The sequence below is a fragment of the Lepisma saccharinum genome, chromosome 1 (genome assembly GCF_977018435.1).
Source record: "Lepisma saccharinum chromosome 1, izLepSacc3.1, whole genome shotgun sequence".
NCBI classification, from domain to species: Eukaryota; Metazoa; Arthropoda; class Insecta; order Zygentoma; family Lepismatidae; genus Lepisma; species Lepisma saccharinum.
In genome coordinates, this window is record NC_139229.1 from 204,251,810 (window position 1) to 204,266,650 (window position 14,841).

At 38.7% G+C, this 14,841-nt stretch overlaps 1 protein-coding gene across 3 annotated transcripts in view; it reads left to right on the plus strand.

Annotated features, from left to right (window-relative positions):
* The first annotated feature begins 1,205 nt into the window (after positions 1-1,205).
* The window catches only part of LOC145978400 (netrin receptor UNC5C-like), a 546,350-nt gene continuing 532,714 nt past the window's right edge, over positions 1,206-14,841 (plus strand). For all 3 annotated transcript variants that reach the window (XM_083111023.1, XM_083111028.1, XM_083111032.1), the window contains exon 1: positions 1,206-1,760. The gene's annotated coding sequence lies outside the window, so the exon portion shown is untranslated. The remainder of the gene's footprint in view (positions 1,761-14,841) is intronic.

Consider the following 14,841-nt stretch of genomic DNA (forward strand, 5'->3'; position numbering starts at 1 on the left):
ACAGGGCGAGCCGAACGACGACGTCACAACATGGCGCAGGTATGTTTTGCGCGCAACGCTCGGCTCGAAAATTAGAAACTCGATTTTTTACTTAAAAACGAACGCACATGAACGTGGGAAATTGCAGGGGTTATTTGTCGATGGTGTAGATTTTAAAAATGATCTTTAAAAACAAGTAGTGGAAATGTCCATTGTTTACGTAAATAGGAGACTCGAATACGCGAATTAAACAGCATTTCTCACAGATCAATTATTATCAATGACAAAACCATACTTTATCCATGTTCGTGACATTTTCGTAATCATCCCATATCATCCCATGAGATGGAGAAGAAAGAGAGATAAAGAAGAAATAGAGACAATGTGATTGATTGATTGATTTGCTTTATTTTACTTCGCCTTTTGTGCCACTTTTGCGAAGATGAGAATGAGTGATGATATGATGAAATTGATGAATGGGCACTCACAAACAACCATGCCCAGGCTGGTACTCGAACCCGGGACCCCTGGCGTCATAGCGCGATGTGCTAACCACTCAGTTACGGTGGCCGAGAAAAGAAGATAGGCAAAGAGGAATATTGGATTACTGAAATGAGTACGAGCCAGATACACAGGAGAGACAGAAGTGACTGATGGAGGAATGAAGAGAAGCACGAACGAGAAAGTTGACTACATAATGAAACGAGAAAGAAAGGAGTAGCTGTACCATGAAAGATAAACACACACAGAGAGAGGGGGGAGGGAGAATGTTATCAGAATTATGCCTTGACATCGTTGCGATACATTAGTGACAAGCCGCAGTGTAGAACTAACATATTATGGGAAAGTGTTTTAATAACTCGTTTCTGGAGCAAGATAATTGCAAGTTGAAAACCACACAAGGTCAATGACGGGCCTTCTTGCACATTACCACGCAATTTACGGCAGCGTCCCAGGAACTGAGCAATAAATGCAGAAACCAAACTGTTCGCGCCGCAACAAAACCAGAGTGCATTTTCGGCAACGTGTTTGTTTGGAAGCAATAAACGTGGCAACGTGGATGAAGTATCTTCCTACTCTTTCTGTCTTCTTCTGTTTTACCTCCCTCCCCTTCCTTCTCCAGTCCTCCCTCCCCTTCTTGCAGCGTCCCCTCCCTCCGCAGCCGAAACCCTCCCCTCCTTCTCGTCCCAGAGAGAATCTAGCTCTGCTGGAGCCAGTTGCGTTCGTGTAGCCCTGCGTTGAGTTTCGGAAAACGAGATCCTCTTCCGCGCGTCGCTTTTTCGTGTCGTCGTGCTGACAGCAACACGCACAGGTGACGTGTCGCTTTCGTGATTGCCAACCAGGATCCATCGACCTTTTGTTTCCCGAGTTGTGTTTGTGGCTGCGTTTTTTTTGTTTTTCTGAAAGGAAAAAAAAAATAAAGTGTGGAGAAGAGTGGTGGTAGAAATATACGTTCGCGAAGAAAACGTCGAAGCGTGGTGACAACAACCGCACGCCATGTGAAATCGGCGAAAGTTTTTCAAAACAAGACGCATCTAAGTCACGAGAGAAGCCCGTTGAAGAGATTGATAAGTTATTTTGTGTAAATATAGGCCTGATACAATCTCCAACTCAAGTTTTGTAAGTTGGCTGTTCCATGCCCGTTGTGTGACTATGTCTCTGAATTTTGTTTTGGTTGAATATTGAGCAGACGTGAGACAGTTTGTTCCGAAGTGAGCCGTGGATTAACCTTCTAGATTAGTCCGTTCCTGGGTCTTTGAAGGATCTTCCTCTACAAGACTGTAAGTATTCATTTCCTAAGAAAACTCTACATTGTAAGTCTTCTTTAAGTTGTAGTAGTAAGTCCTCCAACTTTGTAGAGATTTCGTTAAACTCTTGAGAACTGAAACTGTACTACCGTATCTAACGCGGTACGTTAACAAAGTATTAATTTACAAATAACACACAAAAAGAGTGTGCCTTTTGGTTAAATTCATGCCGGGAGGGATATTCTAGCAGATCCCATTTTACGTTGTGGGACGTGTTTCGATTAGGCTATCCGCGCAAATATTGTACCACAACGAGCGATTTATGTTTTGAGACAACACGCTTACACCAGCTGATCGGCTTCAGTAGTATGTTGACTAACGTGACAGGCTTGTATATACCTGGTATCATTTTTAAGCTCATTTTCATATATTACATCAATTGGTCACTACTGGGTTAAACACGAGAATGGCTACAGGCTGAACTTCGACCATGAATAAATAATTTCTAATTCTCAGTCGCGGAATAGCAGTGCGACATAGAATAACAGGTAGTTTTTAAACTTTAAATTGCACAATAGTTTCTCCTGTGTGGTACTTTAACGTGTTAATACATAATTAAGGATATAGTTGACGAAAAACTACCAATACGAACACGCTTGCCTTAATTTTCAACCAAGTCCGTGCGAGTAATTTAAATAATGGACCCCGGTTTGTGGATATGGAAGTGTCGTATACCCCCTCCTGTCTCCCACAGAATCGTTGCGCATGGTGCTATTTGAATTGCATTAGACCTAAATAGAACTTCCGAACGTGTCCCCTTATTTCCCACGCCAAGAGTCGTCGTCCCCTTTTGCTCGCGAGTGCGAACCATGCGTTGGGGTCCATGGTTAGACTTCCACGTGCAAGCTCATGGGTTGGTTGGTAAACAATAGAGTATCGACCGATGTCGGCAGGGGATCTCTTTTGCAAATGCAAGTTACTTGATTATTTAAACGAGTGCTCTGGCTCAATAGCCAACAAATGAACATTTTTAGGGACATTCATAAATTATAGATTTTCCATCCTCGCGTCCGTGCAAAGGTCTGTTGATTTAGAGAATCGATTGATCGCTATTACCGTACAAATATTGCATATTATTTTGAAGACCGGGTCATCGGTGGCTAAACTTAGAGTACTGGGTAATGTCGAGCTAAGCTAGGGGTTGTAGGATTGAGTCTCGGGGATATTTCTGTTTGTTACCCCCAATTTTAAACAAAAGTGTCGGGGAAACGTTGTCATGCGGCAACAGAAAATTTTTCATAAAACATCACAACAAAGCAATAGATCTGTCTCTTCGGTGACCGAGCGGTTGATATCGTAGGCTGTGGGTTCGAGTCCCGTCGTGAGTGTAAGTGTTTAATCTAATTACCATTGACCCTCATAGTCGCAAGTACCTAAAAGTGGCAGAAAAAGCGTCATAACTATTGTCATAATGCAAGGGATTGGATCTCGCCAGGTTTGTAGATATTGATGTCTTCCTAGGGCGTTTCAGAAACTGCATCAATTCCAAATTGCCACTGCTGTTTTTAATAACTAAATGAAATTCTGGCAACTAAAACAATGTACTTGTTGTATACTTTGCCCTGGAGGGAGGGGCTTATTCCTCTAATCAGTATGGTGCCGTAGCGCTCTCGAGTTTCTAAATAATGCCCACATATTGAAATACTTATTAAATCATCTTTACGCAGTTTAAAGTTATGCCACGTAGAGATCACTATAACTATTGTACAGATAAATCTCGTACTTTACTTTTGCCGGCCCCCGTGGCGGAGTGGTTAGCACATCGCCAGGGGTCCTGGGTTCGTATCCTGGCCTGGGCATGGATGTTTGTGATTAACCACAATTTGATCATATCATCACTCATCCCCATATTCGCAAATTAGTCAAAAGTGGCACAAGAAGCAAGGTAAAATAAAGCAAATCAATAAATAGGTTCAACTTTTAAAATTGGCATGAATTGTTAAATTGTAGGCACACGAAACGACAAGGAGAAGTATCAAATAAAGAGGGAGAGGAAAACAGAAAGTGATATGGTAATCGAATGCGAAACAAGTAGGACTCTGTGTTGTTGTTGTTTTTTTTACCTATGTATATGTACAGAGTAGTCAGTGGTGTAGTCGTAAAGTAAATAGTACCGGGATTCTTTACATAATGCATCACAAAGCTTGCAGTAAATACGTTAAACTTCACTACATGGTTTCATAATTGTTAACATTGTTTGTTATTATTATTATTCATATATAACTGGTGACTACACAGTTAACGTATATGTCCAGGCTGATTACTAGACCTCGGATTATTTGGTTCTAATAAGTGTGCCTTTAGGTTCCTAAAATATATTCTAAAAATCCTAAAATAGGTCCTAAAAATCTTAAGTTAGGCTCTAAAAATTCTGAAGTAGGTTCAAAATAACTTAAAATAGCTCAAAATTCCTGAAAAATGCTGATTAAGTATATTCCACCTATATCCTGAAATACGCACTATCTTGCATAACGTTATGTGTGTTGCCTAACCCTACGGCGAAGGCAGAACTTACCATTGGAAATTTGCTATTAAAATCCACTCTTCGCCGTATAGTTAGGCAACAGTCGTTTTTCATGTTATCCACAGTCAAACTCTGCAATTTTGTGACGCGAAAGTGATGAAGATCACGCAGATCAGACCACTTTGGATTGTACAGGTACCAGTGGCACCAGACATTTTGCTATGTTTAGATCTTTGAAAAATCACCATGGACTTGGAGGAAGGGAAATCGACAGATAGTACGTTCCAAACACATTCGTCATTGAATTTTTTTCGTGACCAAACAAAGCAAATGCCTCTGTGTGACGTAAAAATCATGTAAAACCTTTAAAAATGTATAAAAACCTAAAAAAAGGCTTCATTTAGGTGCATAAACCTAAAAGGGTTCTAACAAGAAAAATAGGTTTTTTTATGCACTATAAAACTTCATCAGTTGTTGCGTTTTTTAACGAAACGCTGACGTAACTTATTATTTCTTACATACCTGTAAAGGAAAAAATAGGTTGAAAACCTAAAATGCGAGGTCTTCTGATTACGTATCTACAAGCCGAAGCCAGTGATATATTTTTTTGATTCATTGTTTTGATGTTTTAAGTCCACTTTATGCACACTAAGGCCTAATCGGGACTCAACCTACAGTTTAAAGTGGGATCCGAACCACTATGTGCCTCCACCGTGCAATGGGATAATTTCGTCTCAATTGTCTCCCAATAATTCAATTATCATGTTGCTTTACAACAAGAACTCAATGTGCTACGTTAGGTTTTGTTTAGATACGCACGATTAAAGCAAATTTTAAATATTTAATATTACCTGTCAATTTGTAAGTCCTGATTAAATTTAAAAGAAACAAACAAATACTTGCCCTTCGCCCTGACACGACTGCGCTACTGCAGACAAAGCGCCCATTTACAGACTCAGTTTTTAGCATAAGTATTGAAATTTTAGTGTGGAAGTAAGGAATTTATCTCCATATAATTGGCTTTGATTGAAAAGGTTTGTTTTATTTAAGACCTATCCGTGATATAGTTATTGATAAGGGGCTTGTCCCCTGTATGACGGGGGTGCAAATGGCCATAGTGCTATCATCCAAGATTAATTTCAATCAATAATAAGTATTGCCGTATTTTTCACGGCCACATTTAACAATAAACTTACTTTTACGAGTATAATTTCAACGGTCGACCGGCACAATGTACCTATAGAAATGAAAGCGGCAAAATTTCTGAATTTAAGTCAGTATTACCTTATATGTACTTGTGTGTGTGTGGTTTTTTTTATCTGGGCACACACTGAAAAAGATCCTTTGCATTTTTTCGTCTTATTTTTAATTGTCCCGTTTGGACTGAGTTGTGAACATGCATTAAAAATTTACCTTTGAGCGCATCAGAAACAATCTACACATATTCTCAATATTCTTTATACCCCCACAAAAATGAAAAATACACGATTTTTTTCTGGGCCGAATTCCAGGAATATAAAAAAATACCAGAAGTGAGATAGAAATATGATTGAGCAAATTGCTTGTGTGAGGCTCTGCTCCCAGACTACGCCGTGTGTACACGGGCGTGCTGGAGATAGAAAGCAAATGATGACTGCTGCGTCAATCTTCATTCTCCAAATATTGATGAAAGTACAAAAAAAGGCAAAGCTTCCTCTAAAACAAAACGCGCTCTTTTGTGTCCCTGTGTGGATTGTCTGCTTCGTTCCTCTTGATTTGTTTCCATTACAACATTTCATCCACATTTTAAAGCGGAAAGCTCTGTCTGCCAGGATTCGAATGTACAAAAAAAATATCAGTTTGTGTGCCTCGCTCTCGTTCTTTGTTATCCAAGAGGCACAGTACATTTTTTAGAACTACAATGTGAAAGGTGTTGGATTCTTTTACAGTCAATACTTTTCATTGTAGAATGTGCGATGGTAGACAGCGGTTTGCTATAACAATTGCTGTTATTGGCTTTTTTCTTTCACATTGTTCTCACTGACATGGTAAGAATCTGTGGATTTTATAAAAACATGAAGGGAACTAGCGAGGGAACAGCTTTGTACAGTTGCAGCGAAGATAAGTTTTTTACTGTTTGAGGACTAACCTCAGGGTCGTATCAAGGTTTGTGGAGGCCCCTGGGCAAAATGTTTTGTGGGGGTCCCCATTTTTTTATTTTTTTTTACTAGAAGCTTTATTAGCTCAATGTTAACCACCTATTTGCAGCAGTTGAAATCGTAGACCTGACAATCGAACATATCGCAGATACGTTTGCAGGGAGAATAGCGCAGTAAAATAAAGTTACAAGACGAAACTTGTATAGCAGCAGTAAAATTCTGCGTCTAGATGTCTACAGTATATTATGAAGAGTGAACACCGTAACTACAATATATAGTAAATACTAAGGGGGTTCAGACGGAGACAGAAAACTGAGCAGTAGACTGTACTTACGTGCATAGTTTATTATAAATGATATTATTTACAATTGAGAGTAAATATGTCACCACATATGGACGGTCTATCTACTGGACAATTACCGACAGGTTCATTGTGGAAATTGTAGTAACTACACTTTCTTCAAGAAAATTCCCAAAGCCTTAACACTTATAGTAGACACACTTTTCTTGCCTTTTTCGCCGAAAATTCATCTACTATATCATCGAAGTCCAAATCACGAATAAGTTCATGTTCAATGCTTAATAAACAAAGATTGGATAAGCGATCCTGTCCCATGGCAGTACGAAGCCTGTTTTTCACTAATTTTATTTTTGAGAAAGATCTTTCTCCGCTGCAGTTTGTTACCATTAAGACCAAATACATTCTAAAAGAGAATTTCAACATTGGGAAATGTACTGCGGAATGGGTCCTTACATACAATATTATACATAGACAGTTCCATTGGGATGTCTTCCTGATGTTTGACGTTGCTACTGCTTAGAACTCATAGTTCTAACACGATGTCATTAACGAAAGAAAGTTATGTACTTCGGAGGATTATTTATTATCTTAATTGTATCTGAGAATTGATTGTTGGAATAAGTGTGCCTTATTCCACACCACAGCCAAATCAATCCAATCAATCCAAGTGCACTGAGCGTAAGATATCTACAAACAGATCGACTGAGAGCTGTGCTGCTATTGGAACCCGAAGATTGACGTACGACAATATTGAAGTTTTTTTTATTTTTAAAATACAACTTCTTATGTAATTTTTCACAAGCATAGCCAGCTGGTTAAAATATTTTTTGGTAGAGGGCCTTCACAGCTTCCTTTTGGTGGGGGCCCCGGGGCAATTGCCCCAGTTGCCCATAGGTTTATCCGGCCCTGACTAGCCTGTAGCTATATCTCCCTTCTCTTCCGATATAGTATGAAATAAATCGGAGTTGGGAAGTAACGTATCGCAAGTAACCGTTACTTCTTCGGTACTTGCGTCAGTAACGCGTTAAAAAATTCCATGAGTAACTGTAACAGCACTTCGTTATTTGCGCTGCTTTACTGCGTTATCTTGATAAATTCGGAACCGAAGAATTTGACATAAGGAAACATGCTTTTTGTGTTGTTTTAAACTTGTGCGTGTAAAGTGACGCTGCGAATACATGTAGTACAAATAGTTATGCTACTTGTGTTAACAGTAATAGTTACTTTTGGAAGCAAAGTAACGATAACTGTAACTCGTTACTCTTTTGAGTAACTTACAACCGTCCAACTCTGAAATAAACAATCCAGTGATATCATTATGTAGTTTTTTCGTTTCACCCTGTACATAATTCAAGAATTTATCCAAATATGTCGATTTTTTTTATTAATTACCCTTGTTTGCACATGAATCCAGTAAACAGTTCTGCAAAATTTTATTTCCTTTCCTATTACACAGCATTGAAATTTGAGGGAAGACAGTCAGAAAGGGACGTTAAGAAATCAATGATAATATTCCAGATGGACTTATTTATCTTATAACGTACTCGGATGTGTATATAGCCCGTGTTTGTTTCAACCTTGAATACTACGTATCGTCTACCTAGGTCTATAGTTTGAAATGCAACTAGTAATAAACAGTAGTAGTAGTACTAGTACATGTCAATTAAAGAAAGAGTCTACACTAAACAATAACAGACTGTCGGAACTTGATATGCAAATGTACGACGATAAGACAAACTGAATTTGTGAACATATGCTGAACTCCATATCATTTACCCCGCCCACTAACATGGCATTAATTTTTACACACTTCATATCTATTGTAATAAGTTAACGAACACCCAATAATTTCACGCTTGTGATAATGCATTATCCGATACCCTGCTGTGTTTCATTGCGGGTAGTAGCAGATGGTGACCGACGAGGGTGATTCATAACACCTTGATTCTGGTCAGCGGTAGCCCTGGCATGCACATAAACAAGCCATATTTTCGATTACTTACATAATTACAAACAATTTTTCAAAATGTAACTTGACACGTTGTTCGCGTGCAAGTTTTATGATTGCAACTAAAGATATTATGTTTATGAACGTGTTTTGTCTACAATGTGTCTATCTTTCTCCAGTTTCATTCTATGCATTGTCCTATTGTTGTGCTCATTGAGAAATTTTCTAATGTATAATTTTATTCATACATTCTAGGTTATTTTAGGTAACGAATGCAAAATTTATAAAACCACCAAGCTCACTCACGAAAGTGTTGCAAACATCTGTAAAACAGTGATTGCTTATTGGATTGGATCATGAAATTTCTTATTTTTCTTTCTTTTTTCGAATTAAGCTTCTGATTCTTCTACGTGAGTGACATCATTCTTGGCGACTTATTCAAAAAAGATGCAAGATTCAGCTCAAGAATCAACACACATTTCGTGATTAAGCATAGTTACTTACTTAGTTTTGAATGTCGTAGAATTATCTTACCTTCGGTAAATAGTATTTTGAAGACGCTTCAAGTGGATTTTATTTTTATTATTCTAAAGTTTACTTCACTTTATACACTGGATCACTTATCAGAACGTGCACGAACATGAAAGTTGCTGTCCTTGGATTTAATTGTGTGAACCCTTACCAGGATTATAAACCTAGACCTAATGTATTATTTAAGACCGTCTCAGGCATTTGCTTATCGCTGGAGATAGATGTCTCCACCGTCACGCTAGATACGTGGTAAGGGGGATTACGTTAAAAAATACTGACTGACGGCATTGGCAAAATTACTCCATAAAAGCTAAAATGAAATTTTTATTAATTTGCCGCAACTGATGTTTCATTATCATCATCGACAGTAATCTACAGAGGTAGGAAATTAATCGATTGATTTGTTTTGTTATATTTTACCTTACTTATCTGCCATTGTTGGTTAATCGCGAAGATGAGAATGAATGGAAATAATATGCATTCACAAGCACAAACATGTATGGACAGTGGCGTGCTCAAGATACTTAAGACTATTATTACTGTTGTCACCAATATCCAAAATTTGATACTTTTAAATAAGGTCTGGGTGACAAAAGGTAGAAACAGAAAGCCATACTGAAAACGTTATCCACAAACGGATTATGCAGCTTAACAGACCGCCTCTGTCCTCTATCGATAGGGCGAGAATACCGACATTTATTATCCGGTATAGCTGAGCATGATGGGAACAATTTGTTCCGATCCTTCTCGTACACGCGTCCCTGCAGTAGCCGCTGCCGAGGGTTGATTAAAAAGTCTAGCGATGCATGTAATGCCTACGTGCATTATTCACCTTCGCGTTGTTTTCGTGGTTTGACAGCAGGATATGCCGCGTCACGCCGTTATAAATCATTATGTGTCAGTCAGAAAAACCACCAAAAACCGTTGGCTGCAGTTCCAGTACAGCCCCACTTGACGCTGTTCTATTGTTTATGAGTGATCTATCTCTATACGAGGATTTTTTTTTTTAAATGAAGGAACCCGGTATCCACAGCAGTATTTCTGCCCAAACCGTAAAATTGAACTGTTGTCTTCTAATCTCGTCTAAGATAAGTACTTCATTGTTATATGACAAGTAAACATTTGTCGAAATGGACATAACCTGAAGTCGCCTATACCGTCTGTATAATCTTTCCCTTATAATTTTGCAATACAAAAGTTACAACAAAGTGCTTTTTTTATCAACTTTCTTCAGTGCTATGCTTACTTCTGTAAATAATCAAGTGCCACATCAATTCAACAATAATTGAGTACAGTTATTCCTTTTGATTGTTCATTATAATCTTAAATTAATCTATTTTCAGTTTTCTGTTTAGTTTACAATCATTACTGGGAAGTTGCATTTTAGTTTCAAGTATATAATTATAAATAATTGCGTATTATTAAATTTTCGTTCATTAGACTTGTTTGTAAATATTTAATCAGTCAACTTTACATTGTCTATTTACCTCCTTTTCCAAACCATGCGTTTTCCACAGTACAACAAATCTACATTACCTGTGAATAAGTATGCAAAAAATCGTTTTTTTCCTACAAGTTCGTTTTGTGCCCAATTTCATTCACTTCTCCATAATTCTATACAGGATTAAAAGGTAAGGTAGGAAATGTTAGTTTCCACCTGCTTGTGTGTCTGATGGTGTCACTTAATTGCCATAATTGTGTGTTTGTGCGTCAAAAACTCTTGTGCACGACAGAAGATATGTGGTGTGGCAGACGTTTAGTTATTTTATTTAGTACCTATATTAATCGCAACGACGAGGTAAATTGATGACGATGTATAATTTAGTGACGCAATATTCGCTATATATTTTTACATGCACATAATTTTACTGTATCCATTATTGTACGGCACGTCAGAGTTGCCTTTTCGACGTGAAAGACGCACTCACATACTATCGAACAATTGAAAAATACATATCTGTGTATTTTATGAGGCTAATGCTATTTACACTACCATCTTTGCAACTTGTTTACCTTTACGAATTGCAGTTCTTGTGAAACTTTCTTAGTAGGAGGACTTTTTAAACAGTATTTCCGAACCGAGATCACTTGGATATAACTGCATTAGCTTTCATTTTCTAAGGAAGTTGGAAGGGAGAAACTTCTGATGGTATTTGTCTTTCGGTCTTGTGTTTAAATTTCATGCCCCCGAAAATTGTTGCATCTTTAATAAATGTTTGCCGAGTGATCAATTGTAATGATTTTTGTGTTCACCGAGACATCGTATCCCAGTTCTATTAACACAGAAACAATGCAGGTGCACCTCAATGAATTCCCGCAAGAATGTTGATATTAGCCAATGTAATGATTTCCGTCCTGGGTTTTAATTGGCAGATCTGCAACATCAATTCCAGCTATTTCCAGATAATTGCAAAATCAGAGATAAAACTAACCATGCATACCGCTTGGCAAATACGGGGTTGAGAGAATTGCAATGGGATTTCAGATGATCTAGCACAATTATACCCAAAAGGTAGAGGCGGGTAATATCCATGTTCCATAAATGATGAGGACGAGATTTGGTGGGAAAAATCTGTTGGTCGCACGAAACATTTTCTTTTTGATGTACGTTTTCTTTACCAAAACTCCAAACTAATAGCAATATGGATAATCTAGTGCACTTTATTTAAATAACTGAAACTAGTGTGAAATTAATCAGATGTTTCACTGTTTTGAAACAGAAAGTTGAAAAGTGTTCTTATCCGATTCTGATGCCACTGACGTGTGGGTTGGAGATCAAATGCAGGGCTCTGGTGGAAAACATGTTAAGTGACATTTTGGTTATTTCTGAGTTCATTAAGGAAAAAGGTTATTAGAAGCTATACTGTAGATAAATTGTTTTTCGTGTTGTGCTTACCAATTTTAGAAGGCTTCGTTGAGTCCAATGCAAATTGAATGACATGACAATTTCACTCGAAAATTGAAGGATGGCATATTTTTCTTTGAAACTCAAAAATGAGCATAATGTCACTTACCACGTTTTACAGCAAAACATTTCAAATATTTGCGTTTGTTTATTCTTTCCTGTCAATTTGTCACACACTTTGCTGTCTCATTATGCGTAGCGAAGTCAAGAGTCGTGAGTTCTAATCCCGTGTATGGAATGCACATTCTAATTTTTTAATTGTTCGACTGTGTGCCAAAATTAGATGAACATATCGGTGACGCAATCTACAGTTTAAAGCGGGATTCGAACCAGTGTGTGGGGTTTAAGGGACACCCAAATGTCAACCTCTCTTTTACTAGTACACCCCGGGCTAGCCAAGCTCTGGCGTTTGAACTCACGACCAGCATAATCCTCTGTGGGGCTCGGGTTGTGTTCTGTCCTTGCGTGTTTGTGATCGTCCTTTCGTCCGTTTCTTCTTTCCACCAGCCATCCTCATTTTCGGAATTAGCCAATCGTGGCAAAAACTCAAAGTAAAATAATTGTTGTTTCATATTAGGTCCACTTTATGCACAGATAGGCTAATCGGGACTGGACCTACAGTTTAAAGTGCGACCCGGACCACTGTACCATTTGCCTCCACTGGGTATCGAACCCGGTACCCCTTGATTACATAGCGACGACGTTACCACTATGTCATCGGCAAGTCCCTTGATCTGTGTGCATTTACACTGTACAAAGTTAACATAAAGTAACCAAAAGTCAAATACAAACAGTACATTTGGAACAGGGGTGCCAATTTCCCCCAAGGCCTATGACGTACTCCCTCCCAAATGGTAGAACATTCCTCCCGACCCCCCCTTCCTTTATGCCAAATTATTTAGTAAAGTTATTTTGGCCAGACAAAATTTGTGGAACAATATAATACGGACATAAAGTTTAAGCAATATTGTTTACTTTTGGTACTTTAGTGTCACTTTCATGTTTGCTAACATAAAACATACAAAACTGGTCAGGCTCACTGTCATTGTTAGTGTACTGAACCTTATTCTTCACAGTTTGTCTGGTTGACTAATCTTGCATTAATGCGAATAGCACCCCCCCCTTCTCTTTCCAAACCGATTCTAAAGAAGTGGGTGGCGTTTCTTTTTTAACCCCACCGCCACGGTCACCCACAGGTAGGTAGAAGGAACTGTATATAATAACCATAACTTAAAATCAATAACAAGTCAATCAAACGAAACGACCCCCATTTGTGTGTGAAGTTATTTAGAATTTGTATAAAATTTTATCCCCCCAAAAAATAAAATTCCCATGAATCCCTTGATTTGGAGTAAGAGTTCTACAACTTGAGTTATAAACAACAGCTAAGTAATGATAATACCTTTAGAACTTACATACGTCAATAAAACAAAGCAGAGCAACGAAATCCCATAAAACATCGGCAAATCTCTGAGAAGACCCGGCTGACACCCGAAGCCCTTCTTCAAATTTCGCCTATGGAGGCCCAGCCCAATACTATTAATCCCCCTTTTGAGGAGACTGGTTTTCGCAGAGCGCTACCCATTGTATTATCGAGTCACGTTATCCTTAGTTCATTTCCCGTTCGCCTTTCTCCTCCTCGACAAGGAAAATAACAAACAACGCAAAAGAAGAGCGGCTTGGGGGCAAACCGCGTCTTTTGTTGTTCTTGGTGATAAAAGGAAATCCCAGTCAGCGTCCCTCATATTGAGGCGGCCATCCTGGCAAAAGGCCATCTCGAAGCATGGCCCTGCTTGTTTTCCCAGACCGAGCACCGCCAGTTTGGTTGCTGGAGCGAACGGATTTTCCACCCGCCAGTGTTGCCAAATCGCAATGAATTTACCTGAACAAGAAACCGTAATGAAAATTGTCAACGTTTTTACAAATTGTTGGGTAGTCATGATATATTTTTAGTTGTAATATATATACACCTATACCCACTTAAAGGCAGACAACCTAAATAACTGAATAAACCATGTACGAGATATAAAATTGCAGGAAACTCAACGTGTTTCAATAAATTCATATAAACACTATAGTTCTTCTGACTCTTCGAAGCCAACAGTGCCTCCCCGATGGCGTAGTAGTAGCGTCGTAGCCTTGTAATTAAGGGGTACCGGGTTCAATACCCGGTGGAAGCACAGTGGTTCGAATCCCACTTTAAACTGTATGTCCGGACCCGATTAGCCTTACTGTGCATAAAGTGGACTTAAAACACCAACTCAACTCTTCGAAGCCAACAGAATCACGTGCGGTTTTGTTTTCTGTAGCCACATCTTGTAAACATATTGTCAAAATTCTCATCTACGCAAGACATACCGAAGCATATGCTGGATAGATCCGATATAATACATCAATCTGTTCTGTTCTCTTTACCTGATCAGGTGAATCCGCGGTGAGGAGTGTCGAGTAGAACCCCTACCCTTCAAGTTTGTTTGTTGTCGTGCAGATGTAGCGTATACAAAGATATGAAGTTCCCCGCTTAGCCAAATAGTTAGCGTTCTCGTGTTTGATTCGTGCGGTCCCGAGTTCATTTCTCTGTGGCCTGCTCCAAAATTTCGATGTTGATCCAGCATCGTGAGAACAATTGGGAGCTATTTGAAAAGAAGTAGCGGACTTCTCGGAAGCCAGAAAACAGCGGCGATGATACTCAATGCTCTGACCACGTGTCACTCAATGAAAAAGCCCTTGTCCTCAAAGAGCATTTGTTTCTCTTTTGTTTCGATGC